Below are 24,612 nucleotides of genomic sequence, written 5' to 3'. Positions count from 1 at the left end.
AAATAATGAATACACAATGGAGGGGATTTGTTTTCACATGGACTTATAGCTTGTTACTTCAGAGGCCAAATTGTTGATAAGCAGAAAATAGAAATTAATGTGTTATCAGGGAACAATCTTTTGACAAATAAGGCAATTGACATGTTATTAACTTGAGGTATGAAATAAGGTATAAAATAATTGGAATGTTAATGACATCTCCATGGGTCCAACTTGGGGGGGGGGGGGGGGGGGGGGTCAAAGGTCATACAGTACCTGTAAGCATTTTGGGGTATATTGATTTGAGCATTGGGATGTGCTTTATTATCACATGGTACCCTAGACGATAACTACACCAAACTTCCCACAGAACAAAGAGACCCATTGGAAAAGTTTCATAGAGTCATCATGGATTCAGTGTAAAATCAGTCACAGCAGACTATTTTCAAGTTGGCCACCATTTATTTCAATGTGGAGGGACTGAATAGATTTTTCTGGGCAGAAATGAATTAATAATTTGTGTAACAAGACCAATAAAGACTGAAAATGTGTATTACTGTGAGGAAAATGCTAAAAGATGGCCCAGAGACGTGAGTTACAGTATTTGTATTTATCAAAATATTACCAGAACGTCTGCTTAATTACTCAAATGTAAATATAATAATGGTAGAAATATGACAAAATGCCTAAAATAAGGTCAGGTTAAGACGGGCTTAAGAGTTCTTATATGTTTTCTTCTATGAGATAATATCATTCATTTAACATGACCTTTATCAATTATGAAGCTTTTTTTCAATACATAAATGTTTAAAAAAATTACAACATGTGACGTTAGCTACCAAGTAAGTTGTTTTCGACAATTATCCAAAGTCAAGTACAAAACGCCATTCCTTACCCAATAGGCTGAACGCGTGTAAACATGACCATAACAAGCGTTCTAATCGCCTGTGAATGCACACTGAACAGAACAGGTGTAAAGAACACGTGTACAAAAAAGGACATTTGACACTTGAAAAAAGCAAGTGAAAAATTATAATTACAAGTGTTAAGATGTGTTCCCGGGTAAGACGATTTGAACCTTCTTTAGTGCGTTGAAGACAACTGGGAACTCGGGCATCTTTGTAGAGCTCCGACTTTCCAACCTGAAGACCACCAACGTCATGATTTGACCTTGTTCCCAGTTGTCTTGAAAGCACCATAAACCTATGTCAGTATGTATTTTTCTGGTCACAAACTATTTAACATTTTCTAGGTATTTTTACTGACCCGAATATGATGTATTTTTTCTGACCAGTTGGTCATAATTGTGTCCTCTATCATAATTTTGACCACTAGGCCATAATGTGCTATATTATGTACTGTCATGGTTAAGACCTCATCATAACCTGGCAATGACCACCTGACCACAGCTTATTACCTACTGTAAAAAGTATTGCAGAGGTTAAAGTTGAATATTGAAAACATTGTTCATTACATTTCTATTTGTTTCCATAGGCACCAATTCAAGTTTAAATCTGCAACATATTCTTACATTTAGATCAAGCAATGGCATAAACAAATCTACATCACATTTTTTAGAACATCTGCTTACAGTAATTGTTGCATAATTCACCCACAGACATTAAATGCATAGAAAGACCTACAGTATTGTTTTATTTTGTTAATGGTTAGTCCTTCTATAGCTAAGGACTCCTGATATCCCCAGGAGAGCTAAATACTTTTTTTGTCTGTCGTTGTCTAGTACTTACTGTCTTTTTACTAACTAGGTCCTGCTACTTTAAGTGCTGCCTGTCTTCCCAGTAGCCTACCTGGTGTGTGAAACGCTGACTGCTCATAACTTGCAGATGATTGTTGACACATCAACCAGGATTAAGGGGCAGAGCAATGCGTGACTGTTGTTGTTTTGGTAATCAGTGGCTGTATTGGAGGCGAGGTGGTTTCTCCTCTCCTAGTCAGTTAGCAATTAGTACTGGGAGTTTTCATCTCTGCAAGGTGATTAGTACTTCAGTCTCCGCTGGTTTCTCTGAGGGGGCTGTGTCAGTGGCGGTCTTGTTGCAAAACTAAGACGGTATCTGTCGAATTTCTCCGCGGAGTTGTTTGAGGAAGTAAAGAGAAGAAGGTTCCACACCACTCTCTCACTTGAGTATCTTACCTAGTTATTTTCAGATCTCATTTAGCTCTTTTGTAGCTTTGGCAACTATGTGTGTTTTCTATACCTGTCCACTCCTCTCCCTGTAGGCTTTACAGATGCTCCGCACCCCTTGGCTGCAACCCTTCTAATTTAGTGTACCCTGCGGGCACAACCCATGTGAAATTCCTGGTCTCTGGCAGCGTTTGGAACGGCCGATCTGCGGTCAAGAATGCAGTTAATCTAAGCCTATGATGCCCTACAGTCCCTTGACTTTTTCGTCCTGACGGAGACATGGATCGCCCCAGAGAACCTTTTCGCTCATAATACGAGCGTATCTGGTAGTCGCGGTGGTGGCACAGGGCTACAAAATTCTCCTATGTGGAGATTTTCTCTTTTCTCCCTCACTCACCTGTCCAACTCCTCATTTGAATTCCTTTCTGTCACAGGCAGGTGTCCACTCAAGCTTAAAATTGTAGTCATCTTTCACACCACCAGGTGTCCTTAGAGTTCCTCAAATTACATTGACACTCTGATAAGCTAATTTCCTGACAATAGCTCACCGCTCTTCGTACTTGGCGACTTCAACCTCCCAATGTCTGACTTCGATTAATTTCTTTCAACTCTTTCTTTACCCTCCTTGCCTCTTTTGACCTCATCCTTTCACAGTCCCCTCCCACTTTCACAGTCCCCTCCCACTTTCACAGTCCCCTCCCACTTTCCCAGTCCCTTCCCACTCATAAGGCAGGCAATATGCTTTACCTCATCTTTACTAGAGGCTGTTCACCTACTAATCTCATTGTAACCCCCCCCCCCCCCCCCCCCCTCCAGGTCTCTGATCACGACTTTGTTTCCACTCAGCCCTACCCAGATGGTCGCAATCTACGCTCTCTTTCCCACTACTCTGCCCTTTTCTATCCTATCATCTCTCCCTTCTGCTAAATTCTTATCCATCCTGTCTCCTGATCCTGCCTCTTCGACTTTACTCTCCTCCCTTTCTGCATCCTATTTCTCACTGTCCCCTTTCTTCCAAGGCCAGCTCGTCCCTCCCCTCCTGCTCCATAGCTGATTGATTCATTGCGAGCCTACAGAACGGTGCTTGGGCAGCTGAGTGATAATGGAGGAAAATTAAACTTCTGGAGGACCTATTATCCTTTCACTCCCTGATCTCTACCTTCTCTTCCTCTGTATCTGCTGCTAAAGCCACTTTCTACCACTCTACATTTCAAGCTTCTATCTCTAACCCTAGGAAACTATTTTCCACATTCTTCTCCCTCCTTAATCCTCCACCCCCTACCTCCTTCCATATGACTTTGTCAACCACTTTAAAAAGAAGGTTGACAACATCCGCTCCTCATTCACTCAGCCAATTGAGTCCACTGGTCCCACTGACACAGAACTACCCCACGCCTTGACCTCTTTCGCCCCTCTCTATCCAGATGAAATCCTGGAACTAAGGAGGTCCGGCTGCCCGACAACCAACACCATCCCCTCCTCCTTTCTCCAGACCATCTCTGGAGACCTTCTCCCATTCCTCACTTCCCTCATCAACTCATCCCTGACTACTGGCGGTGTCCCCTCTGACTTAAAAACAGCCCAAGTGCTCCCCTCCTCAAGAAACCAACACTCCACTCCTCTGACATCAAACACCTTTATTTCCTTTCCAAAACACTTCAAGACGGGTCACTCAACTGAGACTGCTCTTGTCTGTGTCAGAGGCTCTCCGTACTGCCAAAGCTGATTCTCTTTCCTCTGTGCTCATCCTCCTAGATCTATCCTCTGCCTTCAACACTGGGGACCATCAGATCCTCCTCTCCACCCTCTTAGGGTTGGGCATCTCAGGCTCTGCACACTCTTGGATTGTATCCTACCTAGCAGGCCGCTCCTACCATTTGACGTGGAGAAGATCTGTGTCTGCACCACATACTCTCACTACTGGTGTGCCCCAGGGCTCGTTTCTAGGCCCTTTCCTCCTCTCTATAAACTGAAACACTTCGTCGTACACAACGATCCAGAGCATCCCAAACATACTCAATGGGTGACATGTCTGGTAGGTATGCAGGCCATGGAAGAACTGGGACATTTTCAGCTTCCAGGAATTGTGTACAGATCCTTTGCCACATGGGGTTGTGCATTATCATGCTGAAACATGAGGTGATGGTGGCGGAAGAATGGCACAAAAATGGGCCTCAGGATCTCGCCACCATGGGGCACTCTGTTCACAACATTGACATCAGCAAACCGCTGGCCCACACAACACCATACACTTTGTCTGCCATCTACAGTTGAAACAGGATTCGTCCGTGAAGAGCACACTTCTCCAGTGGCCATCAAAGGTGAGCATTTTCCCACTAAAGTCGGTTACGGCGCAGAACTGCAGTCAGGTCAAGACCCTAGTGAGGACGTTGAGCACGCGATGAGCCTCCCTGAGATGGTTTCTGATAGTTTGTGCAGAAATGATTCAGCAGTGCAAACCCATAGTTTCATCAGCTGTCCGGGTGGCTGGTCTCCGACGATTCCGCAGGTGAAGAAACCGGATGTGGAGGTCCTGGGCTGGCATGGTTACACGTGGTCTACGGTTTGAGGCCGGTTGGACATACTGCCCAGCTCTCTAAAATGATGTTGGAGGCAGCTTATGGTGAACATGACATTTTCTGCCATTTTCTACCTCTGATTGACATTCATGCAGTCAGCATGCTATTTGCATGCTCCCTCAAAACTTGAGACCAATGTGGCATTGTGTTATGTGACAAAACGGCATATTTTAGTGGCCTTTTATTGTCCCCTGCACAAGGTGCACTTGTGTAATGATCATGCTGTTAATCAGCTTTTTGTTATGTCACACCTGTCAGGTAGATAGATTATCTTGGTTCAGCATACATGTGTTCTAACTCGAGAAATTATTTGTTATTTTACGATTGGACAATATTTGTTCCCCGCATATAAAACCATGAAGTCTACTGGAAACGCCCGAATTCAAGATTGCAATTTTGATGGCTCACACAGTGAGCTTACTGTACACGGAAAGCTGGCGTGCATGAAGTTGTACTTCATGTTTTAGTATGGAAAACGGCTGTGAGGGTTTTATAGCCACAATTACAATCTTTATAGAATAAAAATGTAATTTCATCAATTAAATGTTGAAAAACGTATTTGAGTGAACTTGATCAATTCAACACTTGAAACAGAAAGTGAATTCTCTCACTCTCTCTCCGGTTTTAGCTTGCGGCTATCACTGTCTGGCTGGCTAGCTTTAGGTCATTTACTATCCCATACCAGTGACAAACTTGGCTATCGACATATGGTAGTGCACAAACAAAATCTAGCTCACTTATTTTGCAAGCCAAAAATGTATTCAGAAACGGAGGAAGAGGATAGCTAGCAATAACATTTTTAACTAGGCAAGTCAGTTAAGAACAAATTCTTATTTTCAATGATGGCCTAGGAACAGTGTGTTAACTGCCTTGTTCAGGGGCAGAACAACATATTTTTACCTAGTCAGCTCAGGATTCGATCTTGCAAGCTTCCGGTTACTAGTCCAATGCTCTAACCACTTGGAAACCCTGTCGCCCCAAATGCTAAAGTTAGCTGATGCCTCTTCAACAAGAGGCAACTGTGACAACGTTGATCCTAAGATAAAAAATAATACATTTTACCTTTTAACAAAATCCCATCCAAAGAAAGCCTGTCTCCCGGACTGACCCCAAATCTACGATCAGATGCATGACCAAATCGTCACATTTCAATTTAGCCCGCAGGCAGGCTCTATAGAAAACAGAGCCATCCACAGTGCAGACAAAAAGAGGCTCCCAAAACACAACTCATGCAGTAAGCTCCATAAATAAACTGTCTGCTTTAAATAAAACCTGTCTGCTTTCCCCCGAAATGCGAGCAGATCGCGATTGAATACATTTCCAATTGAATACATTTCGCGATTGAATACATTTCCCGACTCCGGGATGCTGGTCGTTTCCAGCTACAATAGTCATTTACAAAAACAAGGACATTTCAAAGTGACCCCAAACTTTTGAATGGTAGTGTATGTATGTATGTATGTATGTATGTATTGCACACAGTGTCCTCCATCATACTTAAATGGAAGAAGTTTGGAACCACCAAGACTCTTCCTAGAGCTGGTCGCCCGGCCAAACTGAGCAATCGTGGGAGAAGGGCCTTGGTCAGGGAGGTAACCAAGAACCCGATGGTCACTCTGACAGAGCTCCAGAGTTACTCTGTGGAGATATGGAGAACATTCCAGAAGGTCAACAATCTCTGCAGCACTCCACCATTTATGATAGAGTGGCCAGAATGAAGCCACTCCTCAGTAAAAGGCATATGACAGCCCAACCAAGAGTTTGCCAAATGACACCTGAAGACTTTCAGACCATGAGAAACAAGATACTCTGGTCTTATGAAACCAAGATTGAACCTGGCACCATCCCTACAGTGAAGCATGGTTGTGGCAGCATCCTGCTGTGGGGATGTTAAAGGGACATAAAGACCAGTCAGGATTGAGGGAAAGATGAACGGAGCAAAGTACAGGGTGATACTTGATGAAAACCTACTCCAGAGCGCTCAGGGCCTCAGACTGGGGCGAAGGTCCACCTTCCAACAGGACAACGACCCTAAGCACACAGCCAAGTGGTCTCTGAATATCCTTGCGTGTCCAAGTCAGAGCCCGGACTTGAACCCGATCGAACATCTCTGGAGAGACCTGAAAATAGCTGTGCAGTGACGCTCCCCATCCAACCTGACAGAGCTTGAGAGGATCTGCAAATACATGTGTGCCAAGCTTGTAGCTCCATACCCAAGAAGACCCAAGGCTGTAATCGCTGCCAAAGGTGCTTCAACAAATTACTGAGTAAAGGGTTTGAATACTTATGTAAATTTGATATTTCTGTTTTGGGGAAATAAAAAGGCAAGTCAGTGAATAATAAATTCTTATTTACAATGAATGCCTACCCTGGGCCAAGTGTGCACCGCCCTGTGGGACTCCCAATCATGGCCTGATGTGATGCAGCCTGGTTTCGAACCAGGTACTGGAGTGAGCCCTCTTGCACTGCGATGCAGTGTCTTAGACCACTGCGTCACTCGGGAGCCCATTGATTGTAGATCGATTCAATTTTTTAATAAGGCTGTAACGTAACGAAATTTGGAAAAAGTCAGGAGTTCTGAATTCTTCCCTAATGCACTGTACTTCGCTTTGTGTTTTAACCCTTTCTGTCTGACTTTTGACCCTCTGGCACTGTGTAAATTACACTTCCGGCGCCGACAGAGATGGCCGCCTCGCTTCGCGTTCCTAGGAAACTATGCAGTTTTTTGTTTTTTTACGTGTTATTTCTTACATTAGTACCCCAGGTCATCTTAGGTTTCATTACATACAGTCGAGAAGAACTACTGAATATAAGATCAGCGTCAACTCACCATCAGTACGACCAAGAATATGTTTTTCGCGACGCGGACCCTGTGTTCTGCCTTACAAACAGGACAACGGAGTGGATCCTATGCAGCGACCCAAAAAAACGACTCCGAAAGAGAGGGAAACGAGGCGGTCTTCTGGTCAGACTCCGGAGACGGCCACACCGTGCACCACTCCCTAGCATTCTTCTTGCCAATGTCCAGTCTCTTGACAACAAGGTTGATGAAATCCGAGCAAGGGTAGCATTCCAGAGGGACATCAGAGACTGTAACGTCCTTTGCTTCACTGAAACATGGCTCACTGGAGAGACTCTATCCGAAGCGGTGCAGCCAACGGGTTTCTCCACGCATCGCGCTGACAGAAACAAACATCTTTCTGGTAAGAAGAGGGGCGGGGGCGTATGCCTCATGGCCAACGTGACATGGTGTGATGAAAGAAACATACAGGAACTCAAATCCTTCTGTTCACCTGATTTAGAATTCCTCACAATCAAATGTAGACCGCATTATCTACCAAGAGAATTCTCTTCGATTATAATCACAGCCGTATATATCCCCCCCCAAGCAGACACATCGATGGCTCTGAACGAACTTTATTTAACTCTCTGCAAACTGGAAACGATTTATCCGGAGGCTGCATTCATTGTAGCTGGGGATTTTAACAAGGCTAATCAGAAAACAAGACTCCCTAAATTGTATCAGCATATCGATTGCGCAACCAGGGGTGGAAAGACCTTGGATCATTGTTACTCTAACTTCCGCGACGCATATAAGGCCCTGCCCCGCCCCCCTTTCGGAAAAGCTGACCACGACTCCATTTTGTTGATCCCTGCCTACAGACAGAAACTAAAACAAGAGGCTCCCACGCTGAGGTCTGTCCAACGCTGGTCCGACCAAGCTGACTCCACACTCCAAGACTGCTTCCATCACGTGGACTGGGAGATGTTTCGTATTGCGTCAGATAACAACATTGACGAATACGCTGATTCGGTGTGCGAGTTCATTAGAACGTGCGTTGAAGATGTCGTTCCCATAGCAACGATTAAAACATTCCCTAACCAGAAACCGTGGATTGATGGCAGCATTCGTGTGAAACTGAAAGCGCGAACCACTGCTTTTAATCAGGGCAAGGTGTCTGGTAACATGACCGAATACAAACAGTGCAGCTATTCCCTCCGCAAGGCTATCAAACAAGCTAAGCGCCAGTACAGAGACAAAGTAGAATCTCAATTCAACGGCTCAGACACAAGAGGCATGTGGCAGGGTCTACAGTCAATCACGGACTACAGGAAGAAATCCAGCCCAGTCACGGACCAGGATGTCTTGCTCCCAGGCAGACTAAATAACTTTTTTGCCCGCTTTGAGGACAATACAGTGCCACTGACACGGCCTGCAACGAAAACATGCAGTCTCTCCTTCACTGCAGCCGAGGTGAGTAAGACATTTAAACGTGTTAACCCTCGCAAGGCTGCAGGCCCAGACGGCATCCCCAGCCGCGCCCTCAGAGCATGCGCAGACCAGCTGGCCGGTGTGTTTACGGACATATTCAATCAATCCCTATAGCAGTCTGCTGTTCCCACATGCTTCAAGAGGGCCACCATTGTTCCTGTTCCCAAGAAAGCTAAGGTAACTGAGCTAAACGACTACCGCCCCGTAGCACTCACATCCGTCATCATGAAGTGCTTTGAGAGACTAGTCAAGGACCATATCACCTCCACCCTACCTGACACCCTAGACCCACTCCAATTTGCTTACCGCCCAAATAGGTCCACAGACGATGCAATCTCAACCACACTGCACACTGCCCTAACCCATCTGGACAAAAGCAATACCTATGTGAGAATGCTGTTCATCGACTACAGCTCGGCATTCAACACCATAGTCCCCTCCAAGCTCGTCATCAAGCTCGAGACCCTGGGTCTCGACCCCGCCCTGTGCAACTGGGTACTGGACTTCCTGACGGGCCGCCCCCAGGTGGTGAGGGTAGGCAACAACATCTCCTCCCCGCTGATCCTCAACACTGGGGCCCCACAAGGGTGCGTTCTGAGCCCTCTCCTGTACTCCCTGTTCACCCACGACTGCGTGGCCACGCACGCCTCCAACTCAATCATCAAGTTTGCGGACGACACAACAGTGGTAGGCTTGATTACCAACAACGACGAGACGGCCTACAGGGAGGAGGTGAGGGCCCTCGGAGTGTGGTGTCAGGAAAATAACCTCACACTCAACGTCAACAAAACTAAGGAGATGATTGTGGACTTCAGGAAACAGCAGAGGGAACACCCCCCTATTCACATCGATGGAACAGTAGTGGAGAGGGTAGCAAGTTTTAAGTTCCTCGGCATACACATCACAGACAAACTGAATTGGTCCACTCACACAGACAGCATCGTGAAGAAGGCGCAGCAGCGCCTCTTCAACCTCAGGAGGCTGAAGAAATTCGGCTTGTCACCAAAAGCACTCACAAACTTCTACAGATGCACAATCGAGAGCATCCTGGCGGGCTGTATCACCGCCTGGTACGGCAACTGCACCGCCCTCAACCGTAAGGCTCTCCAGAGGGTAGTGAGGTCTGCACAACGCATCACCGGGGGCAAACTACCTGCCCTCCAGGACACCTACACCACCCGATGTCACAGGAAGGCCATAAAGATCATCAAGGACATCAACCACCCGAGCCACTGCCTGTTCACCCCGCTATCATCCAGAAGGCGAGGTCAGTACAGGTGCATCAAAGCTGGGACCGAGAGACTGAAAAACAGCTTCTATCTCAAGGCCATCAGACTGTTAAACAGCCACCACTAACACTGAGTGGCTGCTGCCAACACACTGACACTGACTCAACTCCAGCCACTTTAATAATGGGAATTGATGGGAAATGATGTAAATATATCACTAGCCACTTTAAACAATGCTACCTTATATAATGTTACTTACCCTACATTATTCATCTCATATGCATACGTATATACTGTACTCTATATCATCGACTGTATCCTTATGTAATACATGTATCACTAGCCACTTTAAACTATGCCACTTTGTTTACATACTCATCTCATTTGTACATACTGTACTCGATACCATCTACTGTATCTTGCCTATGCTGCTCTGTACCATCACTCATTCATATATCCTGATGTACATATTCTTTATCCCCTTACACTGTGTACAAGACAGTAGTTTTGGAATTGTTAGTTAGATTACTTGTTATTACTGCATTGTCGGAACTAGAAGCACAAGCATTTCGCTACACTCGCATTAACATCTGCTAACCATGTGTATGTGACAAATAAAATGTGATTTGATTTGATGATTTACTGGCATGACTCATTACTGTGAAGGTACTAACTCATTGGCTGGGTGCCAAAGCTGACATTCTTAATGTTCTCCTTTCATTATCCCTCAGTTTACTGCCTCTGTCACAGCATGTCTGCCATAAGTCTCCGAGCATTCCAAAACAGAGGTGGATGAATAGGCCTGTATAAATATAATTGCAAAGTCTGTGGATTGGCTGTTGTGTGGAAGATAATAATTTGATATGGTAGCATCCCAAATAGACAGGCCTAAAACCAGCATTCAGCCAAAAGGGTTGAGGTAGGCCTATAATGTGCGTGTGAGAAAGAGATTTGTACTGATTTTTGTATTGATTTTATTCATTACAAGGAAGAGGATATTTTTGTATGTATTTCTATTGATAAAAGGAAAGCATAGGGCGGTAGCTCCTATCTCACGGATGCGTAGGGCTTTAGTGACGTGGTACGCATGTCTTCTTGCAGTGCGCGCTCGGCCTGTCAATGCAGAGAGATTGTAGTGAATTCCGTGAGGTCATGTTTTGTAGCAGGACAACAGAATAGCCATCATTTATTATCCAAATAATTCAACTTAATTCATCTTCGAGGACTCGGACTTTTGTGGTTAATCCAGAACTGACATTCTGTATTTTGTTGACGGAGGTAAGCCTTATGTTTCCGCGCCGCTGTCCATGGTATTGTTTAGCTGTGGGGGAGGGTCGTTTTCGCCGCACCGCACACAATTTACAGATGCTGTTTGTTGTAAATAGATTAGAATTGTGCAATTTATTCTATCATATTTAGCTAAAAGCACAACGTGTCCAGGATTTAATGTTGCTGTACCACGATGATTTCGATTGTTGGATTGGCATAGATAGCGCTCAAAATAAGTTATCCTGCTATGTGTAGCACAATACTGCATCGCATAGGCTCGGCTACATACAAGCTGTAATAACCAGGCTATTACCAAAAAGCCGGCTTTGGAAGTATAGACTCACTTGCTACATTGTAGCGAGGTTGGTTATTGTCATATTATTGTCATGTTTTCAAGGCACCTGTGTTTGTTTTTACCTGGCAGTCACATCTACATATAACGATAAAGGGTCGGCTGGCCAAGGTTATCATGACTGTAGTTACATACCGGGGATTGTCAGGGCCATTAAATCAATTGATCACTACTGAATTATAAACAATCTGAATTGTCGATATTTAAGCCTGAAGATCTTCCCTCTGTCATTCTTGAAGTCTTGGCAACACGATGTTCAGTGTACAATGTTATGATGAAGGCAGCTATGCCTGGGATATATTTAAGGTACAATAACAATTGGAAAGTATAGGCCTAGTATTTACATATAGTCTAGTGCCAGAATAGGCCTATATTATTTTATGGTCTTATCTATATACCCACCCACTTATACAATAACATGTTCAAGACTTAAAAATCTTTTAAGGATCCAACCCTTTTTTTTTTTCAGTTTTCACCTAAAATGACATACCCAAATCTAACTGCCTATCTGTCAGGACCTGAAGCAAGGATATGCATATTCTTGATACCATTTGAAAGGAAAAACTTTGAAGTTTGTGGAAATGTGAAATTAATGTAGGAGAATATAACACATTATATCTGGTAAAAGATAATACAAAGAAAAAAGCATTTTTTTTTTTTTTTTTTTTTTCATCTTTCAAATGCATCTTTCAAATGCAAGAGAAAGGCCATAATGTATTATTCCAACCCATGCGCAATTTATATTTTGGCCACTAGGTGGCAGCAGTGTATGTACAACGTTTTAGACTGATCCAATGAACCATTGCATATCTGTTCAAAATGTTGTATCAAGACTGCCCAAATGTGCCTGATTGGTTTATTAATACATTTTCAAGTTCATAATTGTGCACTCTCCTCAAACAATATCATGGTATTCTTTCACTGTAATAGCTACTGTAAATTGGACAGTGTAGTTAGATTAACAAGAATTTAAGCTTTCTGCCCATATCACATATGTCTATGTCCTGGGATTTATTTTGTTACTCATGCTAATAACATTAGCCTATGTTAGCTCAACCATTGCGTGGGGGGGACCCCGATCCCGTAGAGGTTAAGCCCATATAGGTAATGACACTGGTGAACAATCTATTATTCTATATAAAAATACAAAGGGAAATGTAGGAATTTAATCAGACGGTTTATGTGTATGTTCCAATGTTATTTATTGCTTAATTTTAACTTTTAAACTTGAACTGAGTAAAAACTCTAAATATGTGATTGCACAGTAATGTTCACTTGTTTGAGGTTGAGGGTGATACTTGGTGGTGTCCCATCTTTTCCACAAGTTCATCAATGTTCGGGGTAAGGCTCTGAGCTGAAGAAATCCTCAGAATTGAGTGGAGGTGTTCAGCAGTAAGTCGACTTCTGTGTGATGTTTTGTTCAGGTTCATCAAAGAAAACAGTTGTTCACACAGGTATGTGCTGCCAAACATAGACAACGTTTGAGCAGCCTGGATGCGCAGCTGGGGCATTGTGCCGGGGAGGAAACGGGCGAACTCCGCAGCACCCACTGCCGCATATTTTGCCCTCAGTGCATCATTGCATTGGAGGTCAATCAACTCCATTTGGAGGTTTGGTGGTGAGCTTTCCACGTCAACAGCAAATGGGTTACCGAGCAGTTCCAACCTGCTTTTTTGTGCTTCAAAGTCAGCAAATCGGCGTCGAAAGTCAGCGGCAAGCATACCTATTTTATCAGCCAACTGTGTGCTCGGGAACGCACTGGTAGAGAGCTTCTCTTTCATGGTCTGGCAGCTGGGAAAGTGGCTCAAATTTTCTTTCCGCATCTGCGTCTCCCACAGAGTCAGTTTGGTTTTAAATGCCTTCACTGTACTGTACATATCAGAGATGACACGATCCCGACCCTGCAGCTGCAAGTTTATTGCATTCAGATGACTCGTAATGTCACACAGAAAAGCCATTTCACACAGAAACATTTCGTCTCGGAGTTGTGTTGTGTCTTTCCCTTTGCTGTCCAAGAACAGACAAATCTCCTCACGAAGCTCGAAACATCTTTGAAGCACCTTTCCCTGGCTTAGCCATCGCACCTCTGTGTGATAAGGCAAATCACCATGCTCCGTTTCTAACTCCGTCAGAAATGCCTTGAACTGGCGGTGATTCAAACCTTTGGCTCTGATAAAGTTAACTGTGCGCGTGATGATGCTCATTACATGCTCCATTTTCAAGGCTTTACCGCACAACGCTTCCTGGTGTATGATACAATGATAAGCTGTCAGCTCACCTGTCGCGTTTTCCTCTTGCATCTTTTCCCGTATCTTCGCCACCAGTCCGCTCCTGTGTCCACACATCGCAGGTGCTCCGTCGGTTGTCAAACCCACGAGTTTTTCCCAAGGCAGCTCCATCTCATTTACACATCTTGACACCTCTTCATACAAATCATGCCCCGTAGTTGTGCCATGCATAGGACGTAAAGCCAAAAACTCCTCTGTCACGCTTAGGTTGGAGTCCACTCCGCGGATGAAAATTGACAACTGGGCAATGTCAGAAATGTCGGTGCTCTCATCCACAGCCAAGGAATATGCAATAAAATCTTTTCCCTTTTTCACAAGCTGCTCTTTTAGATTGATGGACAACTGGTCTACTCTCTCGGCAATGGTGTTTCTGCTCAGACTCACATTTAAAAAGAGTTGCCTTTTTTCTGGGCAAACTTCGTCACAAACTTTAATCATGCAGTTTTTGATGAAATCCCCCTCCGTAAATGGCCGGGCTGATTTAGCGATCTCTTCTGCCAAAATAAAACTGGCCTTGACAGCAGCCTGGCCTTGTGATTTGGCTTTTTTGAACAGAGCCTGTCGAGATTTGAGGCCTCGTTTTAATTCCTCTGCCTTTTGTAGCCTTTGTTCCATGTCCATATTCTTGTTTTTGTCCGCGTGTTTCGTTTCATAATGTCGTCTCAGATTATACTCTTTCAGTACCGCCACACTTTCTCCACACAGAAGACACACAGGTTTTCCAGCTACCTTCGTGAACATATACTCCGACTCCCACCTTGTTTGAAACCCCCGGTTCTCAGTATCCACCTTCCGTTTTGCCATTTTTGATGGGTATCTGAAAGTTAATTTTACTGTGATGCTGACGACTGCTGTGCCAATAAATATTGAAATGAAGCAGCCTACTGCTCGGTGCGTCACCTTTGCATTGTGGGAAATGTAGTGTTATACTGTATTAAAGGTCCAATGCAGCTGTTTTTGTGTCAATATCAAATAATATCTAGGTAACAGAAATTAAGTAATTGTTTTCAATTAAAATTGTAAAAAAGGAAACAAAATAGGTTCTTAGCAAAAAGCAATTTCTCAAGCAATAATTTAGCTAGGACTGTCTGGGAGTGGCCTGAGTGAAGGGCCTAATTAGAGGAGCCTAATGGGAGGGATATGTAACCTGAAAATCAGCTGCTATTAACTAACTGCAATATGTAACCAAATTCACATAGAAATGTGTGTTATAGATCTGCCATTCTCATTGAAAGCAAGTCTACGACATGGTAGATCTGTTCTATGTGTGCTATTTCTATTTGCATGTCCCTCCCCGTCCCCAGTGAAAGTTGGCCCCTGGTACAATGATTCTCTACACTATACTTGCTTGTTTTGTCACATAAACTGAAATTAAGTGATCTATTAGACTTTTAGCAACCAGGAAATGGCGGAGCGATATCTGCATAGTGCATCTTTAACAGAGAGAAGGGAAAACTCTTTGTTATTGGTCTATTAACTTACACCACCTGGTGATGTTGCCAGGTGGTCCAAACAAGCAGAAATTGCAGGTGGTCTTTTCAAACAGCTCTTACACTAAAATAATTTTCACAATTTAACGGTATTATTCCAAACTCATAGTGTGGAAATATGTGTAAAACACAGGGAAATCACATTTCTGACTGGATTGCCCCTTTAATATCTTGAGGGGAGATTCATGATTGTGGATGTTTTGTCGGATATACGCTATAGTCAGTCCCTGTATTGGTGGGGCTCAGGATTGACTGCCAGTGTTGAGGGGCTGTTTATCATGTTAATTATGAAGACAACTGGAGTGGAGGGCCCCTGACTGTAATTGCAGGGCTGTAGAAGTGTAGCTGCCGGCCTGACTCATAGGCCCTTGATAGACCTACCTAATAATGCCAAGTGGAGATGGACAGAGAAAGGAGAGAGAGGAGGAGGGAGCTATAGAAAGGGGGAGAGAGAAAGAGAGCTGCTGTTGGTGCAGCCAGTCACTGACTGAAGTGGAAAGATAAGATACTGCATTTATAGCCCGTATTCATCCTTTTGTCACGTAATGATTACACATAATAAACAGTCACTGTAATACATTAACAGGTATTACTGTTCACTGGTAACTGCATCTTACAGTAATTGACATCATCCAAGAGCTAAGTAGAACATTAGCTCAATTGGTATAGCATAAGTTGGCTACATAATGTTATGCTTTATCCATTAACCATAGTATGTTTGCAATCATTATACAGCAATTGTTAATTTATTCATTCAGACTTACAGTATACCCATGCAGGTATATAACCTACAATTAAAAGCAGTACGCTAAGCACCACACTCCATCCACTCACCTGATCCATGATCGTATGAATGCCTGGCTTCTGTCTGATGATTGATATAAATAATTACTGTAACACTGTGCGGGGTCTGTGTGTGTGGAATCTGAGTGTTTACTTTGACACGGCGGGGGTTGTCTCTGATGCGCAAGTGTGACGTTAGCAGGACAGTCGGGATGTCAGAGGAAACAGCATGGGCTGAAACATATTTAGCCCTATTATGATGGACTAATCACAATGCATGCTTCTGTCCTCCCTTCCTTGGGAAACCACAGTTTTGAACTGATAAGATATGTGAAAGCTAATGAAACCCTTAGTGGCTGTTACCTCCAATGGTAAAGAAGGATGTATTTCAAAATGGAGGAAAATCATTGATTTACATTTTAGTCATTTAGCAGTCACTCTTATTCAGAGCATTAGGATTAAGTTCTCAATGGCACATCAAAAGATTTTTCGCCTAGTCAGCTCAGGGATTCAAACCAGCAATCTTTCAGTTACTATCCCAATGCACTTAACCACGAGGCTACCACTAGGCTGCCTGACATGATAGGTGAACGCAGACGTTACTATCCGATGGTTACAAAATATGTATTTTCAATGTAGTCAAATCGGGCCAATGTCTCTGGGCTTTAGTCCAGTTCAGACTGGGCTTAAGACAGTAATGAAAACTTACACTGAACAAAAATATAAATGCAGCATTCAACATTTTTTAAGATTTTACTGAGTTACAGTTCATATAAGGAAATCAGTAAATTTAAATAAATGAATTAGGCCCTAATCTATGGATTTCACATGACTGGGCAGGGACACAGCCATGGGTGGGCCTGGGAGGGCATAGGCCCACTCACCCACTGGGGAGCCAGACACAGCTAATCATAAGGAGTTTTTTGCAACAAAATGGCTTTTTTACAGACAGAAATACTCCTTAGTTTCATCAGCTGTCCAGATGGCTGGTCTCAGACGATCCCGCAGGTGAAGAAGCCGGATGTGGAGGTCCTGGGCTGGCGTGGTTACACGTTGTCTGTTGTTGTGAGGCCGGTTGGACGTACTGCCAAATTCTCTAAAACAACGTTGGAGGCCTTGTTGATAGTGTTGTTAAGAAGGCTTATGGTAGAGAAATTAACAAAAAGCGAAATAAGCTTTTTGTGCGTATGGAACATTTCTGTGCTCTTTTATTTCAACTAATGACATATGAGACCAACACTTTACATGTTGCATTTATATTTTTGTTCAGTATAGATCAGTGAGAAGATGGGAGAGAGAGAAAGAGGGGGAAACACTCATTGGAGGGTCAGCATCAGTATGACCCCATCCCATTGAACCCTGAGCCCTGAGAGAGATATTCTTCGGCTCATGTTTCATATACACATTTATTGAGAGAAGTAGACCACCTATGGTTCACACTCAGACCAGTGGCTTCTGAGGATATTCTATACTCCCACCTCCTCTGTTTGTAACGTTTAAGGGACATTACATTCCGCTTCACGTTTTGTCAGGTGTTCTCATACCACAAAAGTAGTCTTATGTCAAGAAGAATCAACATCCCACACCATCCGTTGTTTAGATCCAGCTACAGTCCCTAGGGAAACTCTTCATACCCCTTGTACAGCTGTCACATTTTGCTGCCTTATATTGAAATATATTTTTTTCCTACTGATTTACACAACCTACTCTACACTTAAAAGTAAATCAAAAATACACTTTAAAAAATGCATTAAAAAAACAATGTAAATCTTGATTGCGTATGTCTTCACACCCCAGAGTTAATATTTGTTCAAAGCACCTTGGGAAGCAATAATTACAGCTGTGAATCATGTTGAGTAAGATTTCACCAACTTTACGCAACTCTTGGAGCAGCAAATAGTCTTATTTATTTTGTATTTATTTCTTTTGGGGGGGGGGGGGGGGGGGGGGTAGATCAGCATGTATATTTTGCAGATAGATTGTAGATTTCTTTTGCAAATATATATACAGTACCAGTCAATTTTTTTCCAGAAGTTTACTAAGGGTTGGTAACAGGCTGATTGGTCGGCTATTTGAGCCAGTAAAGGGAGACTTTAGCTTTCCTCCAGGCCTGAGGGCACATGCTTAAATTGAAGATTTAGGAAATAGGAGTGGCAATATCGTCTGCTATTATCCTCAGTAATTTTCCATCTAGATTGTCAGACCCTGGTGGCTTGCCATTGTTGATAGACAACAATAATTGTTTCACCTCTCCACACTGACTTTAAGGAATTCAAAAGTATAATTCTTGTCTTTCATAATTTGGTCTGATATACTTGGATGTGTAGTGTCAGCATTTGTTGCTGGAAAGTCATCCCTAAGTTTGCTTATCTTGCCAATGAATAAATCATTAAAGTAGTTTGCAATATCAGTGGGCTTTGTGATGAATGAGCCATCTGATTCGATATATGAAGGAGCTGAGGTGGCCTTTTTCCCAAAATGTAATTTAAGGTGCACCAAAGCTTTTTACCATCATTCTTTATATAATTTATCTTTGTTTCATAGTGTAGTTTATTTTTATTTGTATTTAGTTTAGTCACATGATTTCTTAATTTGGAGTACGTGTTACGATCTACTAGGTGTGGTGGGTGGAATCAGGCGCAGAGAGCAGGTTCAGTCGTTTTCCTCAGATTTATTCCCCAGCGCAACAAAAACAGTCACGCCAACACACAGGGCGTAAATACGTTGCTAGTCCAAAACAACTACAGGACTAAACAGTCCGGAGAATAAATACAATAATAAATCACACCAACAAAACACAGAGTAACAAAAACAAGCCCGCACAAATACCCAGCGGGCCTAGTGCCCTTAAATACCCTACAAACAAATCCTAATACAAAACAGGTGTACCCAATTAACCAATAACCCAAAACAAACGGAAAGGGAATCGATGGCAGCTAATAGGCCGGCGACGACGACCGTCGAGCACCGCCCGAACAGGAAGAGGCACCATCCTCGGCGAGGTTCGTGACAGTACCCCCCCCCTGACGCGCGGCTCCCGCAGCGCGCCGACCCCGGCCTCGAGGACGACCCGGAGGACGAGGCGCAGGGCGATCCGGGTGGAGGCGATGGAAATCCCTCAAGAGGGAAGGATCTAAAATGTCCCTCCCCGGTACCCAGCACCTCTCCTCCGGACCGTACCCCTCCCAGTCCACGAGGTACTGCAGGCCCCTCACCCGGCGTCTCGAGTCCAGAATAGCTCGTACTGTGTACGCCGGGGACCCCTCGATGTCCAGAGGGGGTGGAGGGACCTCCGGTACCTCACCGTCTTGTAGGGGACCAGCTACCACCGGCCTGAGGAGAGACACATGAAACGAGGGGTTAATACGATAATAAGAGGGAAGTTGCAATCTATAACACACCTCGTTTATCCTCCTCAGGACTTTAAATGGCCCCACACACTGCGGCCCCAGCTTCCGGCAGGGCAGGCGGAGGGACAGGTTTCGGGTCGAGAGCCAGACCCTGTCCCCTGGTGCGAACACCGGGGCCTCACTGCGGTGGCGGTCAGCGTCTCTCTTCTGCCGTTCACTGGCCTGCCTGAGAGAATCCTGGACTGCCCGCCAGGTCTCTCTAGAGCGCTGTACCCACTCCTCCACCGCAGGAGCCTCGGTCTGACTCTGATGCCACGGAGCCAGGACCGGCTGGTAACCCAGTACACATTCGAATGGCGACATATTCGTGGACGAATGCCGAAGAGAATTCTGGGCTAACTCTGCCCATGGGACGTACCTTGCCCATTCTCCTGGCCGGTCCTGGCAATACGACCTCAGAAACCTGCCCACTTCCTGGTTTACTCTCTCCACCTGCCCATTACTTTCGGGGTGATAACCAGAGGTAAGGCTGACCGAGATCCCCAGACGCTCCATAAACGCCTTCCAAACCCGAGATGTGAACTGGGGACCCCGATCGGAGACGATATCCTCTGGGACCCCATAGTGCCGGAAGACGTGGGTAAAAAGAGCCTCTGCAGTCTGTAGGGCCGTAGGGAGACCAGGCAATGGAAGGAGACGGCAGGACTTAGAGAACCGATCCACAACGACCAGAACGGTAGTGTTCCCCTGAGAAGGGGGAAGATCAGTAAGGAAATCTACCGAGAGATGGGACCATGGCCGTTGTGGAATCGGGAGGGGCTGTAACTTCCCTCTAGGAAGGTGCCTAGGAGCCTTACTCTGGGCGCATACCGAACAGGAAGAGACATAGAGCCTCACATCCCTAGCTAAGGTGGGCCACCAGTATTTCCCTCTAAGACCCCGCACTGTCCTATCGATCCCCGGATGACCCGCAGACGGTAGTGTGTGAGCCCACCGAATCAACTTATCACGAACACCAAGCGGTACGTAACTTCTGCCAGTCGGACACTGTGCAGGCGCAGGTTCAACCCTCAACGCCCGCTCGATGTCCGCGTCCACCTCCCATACCACTGGGGCCACCAGCCGAGAAGCAGGAAGGATGGGAGTGGGTTCGATAGACCGGTCCTCGGTGTCATAGAGACGGGACAGCGCGTCGGCCTTAGTGTTGAGGGAACCTGGTCTGTAAGAGATCGTAAATCTAAAACGTGTAAAGAACATGGCCCACCTAGCCTGGCGCGGATTCAGTCTCCTCGCTGCACGAATATACTCCAGATTACGGTGATCAGTCCAGATGAGAAAAGGGTGTTTAGCCCCCTCTAGCCAGTGTCTCCACACCTTCAGGGCCTTTACCATAGCTAGTAACTCCCGGTCCCCCACATCATAGTTCCGCTCTGCCGGACCCAGCTTCTTAGAAAAGAAAGCGCAGGGACGGAGCTTCGGTGGCGTACCCGAGCGCTGAGACAGCACGGCTCCAACCCCAGCCTCGGACGCATCCACCTCCACTATGAATGCTAACGAAGGGTCCGGATGCGCCAACACGGGAGCCCCAGTGAACAGTGCCTTCAACTGGTTGAAGGCTCCATCAGCCTCTGCTGACCACCGCAAACGCACCGGCCCTCCCTTCAGCAGTGAGGTAATGGGCGCCGCTACTTGGCCAAAACCCCGGATAAACCTCCGGTAGTAATTGGCAAACCCTAAAAACCGCTGCACCTCCTTTACCGTGGTCGGAGTCGGCCAATTACGCACGGCGTTAACGCGGTCACACTCCATCATCATCCCCGAGCTGGAAATGCGATAACCCAAGAAGGAAACGGCTGGTTTGGAAAACACACATTTCTCAGCCTTGACGTATAGGTCATGCTCCAGCAGTCGCCCAAGAACCTTGCGCACCAGGGAAACATGCGCGGCGCGTGTGGCAGAATAAATCAAGATGTCATCAATATAGACTACCACACCCTGCCCGTGCAAGTCCCTGAGAATCTCATCTACAAAGGATTGAAAGACGGCTGGAGCATTTTTCAACCCATACGGCATGACGAGGTACTCATAGTGGCCTGATGTGGTACTAAACGCTGTTTTCCACTCGTCTCCTCCCCGAATACGCACCAGATTATACGCGCTCCTGAGGTCCAGTTTTGTGAAGAAACGCGCTCCGTGGAATGATTCCACCGCCGTAGCGATGAGAGGTAGCGGATAACTAAAACCCACTGTGATCGAATTGAGACCTCGATAATCAATGCACGGACGCAGACCTCCCTCCTTTTTCCTCACAAAAAAGAAACTCGAGGAGACGGGTGACATGGAGGGCCGAATGTACCCCTGTCTCAGAGCTTCCGTGACATATGTTTCCATAGCCAGCGTCTCCTCCTGTGACAGTGGGTACACATGACTCCGGGGAAGTGCAGCGTTCTCCAGGAGGTTTATCACGCAATCCCACCGTCGATGGGGTGGTAATTTGGTCGCTTTCCTCTTACTAAAAGCGATAGCCAAATCGGCATATTCGGGGGGAATTTGCACGGTGGAAACCTGGTCTGGACTCTCCACCGTCGTGGCACCGATGGAAACTCCTAAACACCTCTCTGAACACTCGTCTGACCACCCCTTAAGAGCCCCCTGTTTCCAGGAAATAAGGGGATTGTGAATAGCCAGCCAGGGAACCCCCAACACCACCGGAAACCCAGGTGAATCAATAAGGTAGAAACTGATCCTCTCCCTATGATTCCCCTGCGTTACCATGTCCAGCGGAATCGTGGCCTCCCTGACCAGCCCTGACCCTAGCGGTCGGCTATCTAAGGAGTGCACGGGGACAGGTGGGTCTATCTGCACTAACGGAATACCCAATTTACGGGCGAGTCCACGATCCATAAAACTCACAGCTGCGCCTGAATCGACTAGCGCCTTATGCTGAAGAGAGGGGAAAAATGCAGGGAAAAAAACTAACAAAAACATGTGACCAACAGGGAGCTCTGGGTGAGTTTGGTGCTTACTCACCTGGGGTGGCCGAGGAGCGCTCTGCCGACCATCTCGACTCCCAGAGGGACTCCTCCAACACCGGTCCGAAGTGTGTTCTCTCCGTCCACAATAGGAGCAGGAGGAGCCCCCTCTGATCCCCCTAGATGCAGCTCCTCCCAACTCCATCGGAGTGGGAGTGGGAGAGCTGGACGGTGGAATTAACAGGACCCCTTCTGAACGCCCGCGGGCAGCTAGCAGGTTGTCCAATCGAATAGACATGTCTATTAGTTCATCCAGGGAGAGAGTTGTGTCCCTGCAAGCCAGCTCCCGGCGGACGTCCTCCCGGAGACTACACCGGTAATGGTCCATCAGGGCCCTGTCATTCCACCCAGCACCAGCAGCTAGGGTCCTAAACTCCAACGCGAAGTCCTGCGCGCTCCTCGTCTCCTGTCTGAGGTGGAACAGTCGCTCACCCGCCGCTTTACCCTCTGGTGGATGATCGAACACTGCTCGGAAACGGCGGGTGAACTCCAGGTAGTTGTCCCGAGCTGAGTCTGGACTGTTCCATACTGCGTTAGCCCAGTCCAGGGCCCTGCCCGTTAAACAGGAGACGAGGAGGCTCACACTCTCCTCACCCGAGGGAGCCGGACGCACGGTAGCCAGGTAGAGCTCCAGCTGGAGCAAAAATCCCTGGCACCCAGCAGCCGCTCCATCGTACTCCCTCGGGGGGGAGAGACGTAGTGCGCCGGACCCAGAGGACGATGTAGGTGGAGTAGGTGGTGTCGGGAGTGGGGGAGCTGGGGTAGATGTCGGGAGACCACTCCTCTCCCATCGTTCCATCCTCTCCATCATCTGGTCCATCGCGGTACCAATCCGATGGAGGACAGCTGTATGGTGATGAACGCGCTCCTCCATAGTGGGGAGAGGAGTGGTCGCTGCTCCTGCTGACTCCATTTCAAGGGGTGCGGGCTTCTGTTACGATCTACTAGGTGTGGTGGGTGGAATCAGGCGCAGAGAGCAGGTTCAGTCGTTTTCCTCAGATTTATTCCCCAGCGCAACAAAAACAGTCACGCCAACACACAGGGCGTAAATACGTTGCTAGTCCAAAACAACTACAGGACTAAACAGTCCGGAGAATAAATACAATAATAAATCACACCAACAAAACACAGAGTAACAAAAACAAGCCCGCACAAATACCCAGCGGGCCTAGTGCCCTTAAATACCCTACAAACAAATCCTAATACAAAACAGGTGTACCCAATTAACCAATAACCCAAAACAAACGGAAAGGGAATCGATGGCAGCTAATAGGCCGGCGACGACGACCGTCGAGCACCGCCCGAACAGGAAGAGGCACCATCCTCGGCGAGGTTCGTGACAGTACGTTTGCCAATCAGTTGGGCTGCCAGACTTAATTGCCATACCTTTTGCCTCATCCCTCTCAATCAAAGGGGATTTAATCGTTTTTACAGTCATTTTCTTAACGGGTGTATGCTTATTAGTAACTGGAATAAGTAGTTTCATAAATGCATCAAGTGCAGCGTCTGGTTGCTCCTCATAACACACCACAGACCAGCAAATATTCTTTACATCATCAACATCAACATAACCACAAAACTTCTTGTAGGACCTTTTATACACTATATTAGGCCCATCCTTTGGAACGTTGGTTTTCCTAGATATGGCTATTATATTGTGATCGCTACATCCTATGGATTTGGATACCGCTTTAAAGCAAATATCTGCAGCATTAGTAAAAATGTGATCAATACATGTTGATGATTTAATTCCTGTGCTAATAACTACCCTGGTAGGTTGACTGACAACCTGATCCAGGTTGCAGGCACTGGTTACAGTTTTGCATTTTTTTCCTGAGTGGGCAG

At 45.8% G+C, this 24,612-nt stretch overlaps 1 protein-coding gene across 4 annotated transcripts in view; it reads left to right on the top strand.

Moving 5' to 3' along the window:
• The first annotated feature begins 11,309 nt into the window (after nt 1-11,309).
• LOC139409231 (mitogen-activated protein kinase 8-like) overlaps nt 11,310-24,612 on the top strand; it is a 33,829-nt gene continuing 20,526 nt past the window's right edge. For 3 of the 4 annotated variants that reach the window (XM_071154091.1, XM_071154110.1, XM_071154119.1), the window contains exon 1: nt 11,310-11,481. The gene's annotated coding sequence lies outside the window, so the exon portion shown is untranslated. The remainder of the gene's footprint in view (nt 11,482-24,612) is intronic. The other variant, XM_071154102.1, reaches the window with a different exon arrangement.

The sequence above is a fragment of the Oncorhynchus clarkii genome, chromosome 1 (genome assembly GCF_045791955.1).
Source record: "Oncorhynchus clarkii lewisi isolate Uvic-CL-2024 chromosome 1, UVic_Ocla_1.0, whole genome shotgun sequence".
Lineage (NCBI taxonomy): Eukaryota > Metazoa > Chordata > Actinopteri > Salmoniformes > Salmonidae > Oncorhynchus > Oncorhynchus clarkii.
This window is presented reverse-complemented; position numbering and strand designations above follow the sequence as displayed.